Source organism: Phaethon aethereus (genome assembly GCF_964289735.1).
Source record: "Phaethon aethereus genome assembly, chromosome: 16".
Classification (NCBI taxonomy): Eukaryota; Metazoa; Chordata; class Aves; order Phaethontiformes; family Phaethontidae; genus Phaethon; species Phaethon aethereus.
The window spans coordinates 17,939,496-17,943,985 of record NC_138592.1 but is presented as its reverse complement, the minus strand read 5'-3'; positions in this window follow the sequence as shown (position 1 = coordinate 17,943,985).

The following is a 4,490-nucleotide window of genomic DNA, read 5'->3' as shown; positions in this document are numbered from 1 at the left end:
TTTCACAGGTTAGAGTTGTTACGCTCTGTTGTGTTGCAGAAAACCCACCAACCCCTACAAGTCCGTGAGCTGGAGACTGAGCCAGCCAGCCTGGCAGCCACTCTCGCTGACTGATTATGGTCACATCAGCTCCTGTATCCACTAACATATCGATGGTCCATTGTCGCGGTCACATGGTGGGGTCAGGATGCCTAAACTTCATTTTCAAAGTCGGTTTTCTTCTGCTGATACCTAGTGCTAGAAAGATTTCTGGTCTTCCTGTTGAGCCAAACCCTCCATTCTCCCTCACTGATTGCGCTGCCTGAGGTACAGAAGCAGTAAAAGGCACCAATTGTGCAATACGTGTGCCTGCAGGAACCGCAACAGGAGGAGATGGAGTCCACAACATTACTTTGATGGTTCCCATATAACCAGCGTCAATGACTCCAGGGAGAACAAAAAGTCCCTGCTTTGTTGCTGAAGATCGTCCTAATTACAAAGCACTCAATCCATATCCTAATGGTCCATTCGCGTTAGTCGGGACATCATAAACCGATGTGTCCCATAAGGTAACTTCTACTGTTGTTTCCACGTCCACTCCGGCGCTCCCTCTGGTTCGGGCGCTGAGGCTTGCCAAGCAGCCTGGTGGTGCTTCCCCATTTGTGTCGTCGCGTGGGGTGCCTTGGCGCTCGTTTCCCAATTTCATACCATCCCGATGATACTTTGAACAACATTCTGAGGCTTGATGACCAAATTTTTGACATCGACCACATGGTGCTCCTGGTGGGCCTGTTCCTCGCTGAAAGGGTCCTTGTTGGAAGGATTTATGACCTGTCTCAATCTGCCTAGGTCCTTTCCTTGTGGCCTTGCGCTGAGCTCTAAAATGGCCTGTTTTTCCACAATTAAAACATTTTTTTCTCCCCTTTTTCATTTATAAATGGCTTAATTGCTGCTGCAAAGGCACTTGCGAGTGTCTCTGCCTGATGTGTGACAGAGCCTACTCTGTTGCAGGCTTCTACCATTTGTACTAACGTTGCTTCTTTTGGCAAAGTTAACAAAATTCTTTTACAATCTACATTGGCATTTTCTACCGCTAAATTCAACAACACTGCTAATTTTGCGTCTTCATTGGTATACACCTTATTCAAAGCGTCTCTCGGACGATCAACAAAAGACATATATGGTTCATCTCTCCCTTGTCTAATTTGAGTGTAAGATGGTTGCCTCTTTCCCTCCTCAGGGACTGTTCGCAACGCATTCAACGCTAGTCGCCCAACTAATTGCAAGGCTTCTAAGGGCAGCTGAGCTTGCAATCTAACATCCACAAACGGTCCCTGGCCTGTCATTTGTTCCATAGTAATGTTCTGAAGCAGATCGCCGTCTTGACGCTCCAGGTTTCTCAGGGCTTCTTGCATACAGAGTTTATACCACCTGTCTGCCCACAATAACCTTTGGGTTGGTGTCAACAACATATCTATCATCTGCCGACAATCCCATGGTGTAAGAACCATTCCCGTGAATATGTTATCTAATAGAGCTTGCGTGAAAGGTGATTGCAAGCCATAATTTTGCACTGCCTTCCGCACTTCCTTAATCAAGTCCCAGTGAAATGGGTCCCAGCGATTGGGCCCGTGAGGCTGTACACTAACGGGAAATGCCATCAGTAACTCTGTTTCCTCGTCTTTCATCGCTCCTCAAAAAACGTCTTTCCACCGCTCTCTAGGGTCGCCTTTCATTCTAGGCTCTTGCCTCCCTATAGTCTCTACAACAGGCTCTTCTTCTTCGTCGCTGCTATCAGGCAACGGGGGCCGTAAAGGTGGCAGGGGCTCGGCTGAAGGCTTCAAAACTACGGCTTTCGATCGGTTAAGTCTGGGTGGTTTCAGGGGTGGTGAAGCCCGCCCCATCAATCTTTCACCTGGGCACACAAGGGAACATTGAGTACACTGTTCTGGGCAGCTTTGTCCCGTCTTGCCCTCACATATATCATCGTAGATCTGTTTCTCTGACTTATCTGATGTAGCCAGTTCACCCGGTGCATCTGGCACCTCAGGTGGTGCAGTCGGAGTTGCTGAAGGTCCTGGACCCTCTGACTTGGTTAAAAAGGGATTGGTTGAAGGCGGTTTAACAGCCTCCTCCATACCAGCTGCAGCTTTTCTCTCTGCCTTTAAGGCTTTTAATGTGGTTAATATCAACTTCCACGCCGTCACTAACTCTGCGGCAGTTTTCTCAATATGCTCCCATAACATTTTTCCTATCTCCTCCCACGTCTCTGCCTTAAACGCCACAGACGGATCGGGGGGTACCCTTTCTTTCGGCTCCAAATTAGAAGCCTTCTAAGTGTATATTCATCATATTTCAGTCCTCTCTTAGAGAGCATGTGCAGCATGCCCCTTCTTCACGCGATGTGTTCTGCCCCATACCATCCCGGTTGCTCACCTCACCTCGCTGGGTGCTTCTCCGTTGCAACATATTCCTTTTTCTTTTTCCTTGCATCAGTCCCGCTGACTGCAATTCTTCCAACCGGGCTTCTCCCGCAGCGTCCTCTGCGCTCGACCAGTGTTCAACGATGAGATCCCAGAGATCGTATCACGTCGGGGTCACCAGTTGCGGGAGAAGGATGGACTTCACAACTCTATCAGAGTTATATTCCGAAGCCGTTTATTGTCTTGTCTGACTCCAATATATATCATAATTTTTGTTTAGTCACCGCGCACACACTCATGATTGGTTACGGCTTGTTACACACATTATTGCAATTGGCTATATAGAAAATATCACGCGCTGTCCACGCGCCTCTCACACAGTCAGGATTCGCTGCTCGCAGGTGTCCCTGTTTTTCTTGCTGCTTCTTAGCTGTTTACCACAGCTCCTTCTCCTCAAGGCCGAGCCGTGCAGATATCCAGCTGTTTACCAGCTTCTCAGTGCCACAGCTCCCTCTCCCTTGAGCCGTGCAGATCAACGCCACAGCTCCTTCTCTTTAAGGAGCCATGCAGGGTGGTCCCAACACCCTCTCAATTTCCCCAGCAGGAGGAAGACAAGTTGCCCGGGGTGCCCGTGCCCGGCTGTTCGGGGCCTGTGAAGATGTTTCCCAGTGTGAGTCAGGTGTTGGGGGCTTTTGGGGCTGGGAAGGAGGAGGGCTTGGAGGCCACTGATGTTGGAGAAGGATTCAAACAGGCTTTTCAGCCAGGTGTTTCCCATCGTACCAGTCACCAGGATACAAAGAGCAGAGCAGCAGCTTCTTGACTGGCTGCCTCCAGTCTGAGGTAGAACCATCACTGTGGTGTAGAAGCACCCCACAACCTGGATCCAGGGTGGAGGTGGAGGAAGGAGACCCAAGAGCCACCCTTTGTTCACAGTGTGTGTGTGTTAAAGGCAAAAATCAAGGAAGCAAAACCCTCTGAGCTGCCTTGGGTGCCCCAGGGCTGATGGCAAGGGGCTCAGCTGACCTTGACCTGGGCAAGGTCAAGGCTGAGGGCTAAGCCCTGACGTGTGTCCTGTGCTGAAAAGACACCTGGGCTTGAGGCTGGGCAGGTGTTTAAAGCTCTGGGCTGTGTGGAAGGAAATGAGAATGCGATGGTGGGTTTGCAAGAGCAAGCTTGTCAGACACGAAAATGACGAGGAGACTGGAGCGTGTCAGAGGCAGGAAACCTGCAGATCAGGGGGTCCTGCTGCACCAGCCTCGCCTCAGCACAGAGGGAAGGGAGGGATGTCACCAAGCAGTGACATTGCTTCTGCTCTGGTTCTAACCGCAGAGGAAGCTTCCGGGCGCTTTCCACAGGCCGTGCTTTGTGACAGGGGCTGTTGAAAGCAACGGCTTGGGTGTGTTGCTGTTCTGAGGCTCTTCTGCTGCTTGTAAGGCCCCCTCTAGCCCAGAGCTGTAGCTGAGATGGGGGTTGGATGCAGGTATTTGTGTTCTGCCCTTTTGGATCATCTAGTCCTGGCATGGACCCATTTCTTTCCCCGTTGCTTCTAGAACAGCGTTCTGATGTTACACATTTTTAAACTTTTAAGGCTCATTAATTTGCCCTAAGAGAGTTGGCTGAGGACCAGACCTGACCTGTGGCTGTCGGTTCACCCCAGGCTGGCAGGGCCGGGGTGATGGCTGGAGCAGGAGCAAAACCCGCCAGGCTATGATGGGCGGTTGGAGCTGGCAGTTCCCAATTTATTCACAAACCCTCAACTGTGAATGAGATGCCCTTTAATTATATTATAAATGGTTATTGCTGTGTGTCCAGCAGGATCCTGTTTTATGGACCTTAAACCCAATGATTCATGTGTTAAAAGGCTTTAAAATCAGCTACTTCAGGTGCAGTAAGATCCTGGTTTCCTCCTGGCTGCTGCTCTGCCGCTCCCAACAAGCGGAGGGGTGAGTTATGGATGGGTGAGAGCACGGGGTTCCATGGCTGCTCACAAGCCCTGTCCTGCATGAACACCCCACCCCAAAAAAGTTTGTGCATGAGCTTGAGGGGCCTGATGGCATCAGGCTGTTCCCCCCCCCGGGCCAGGCTTCA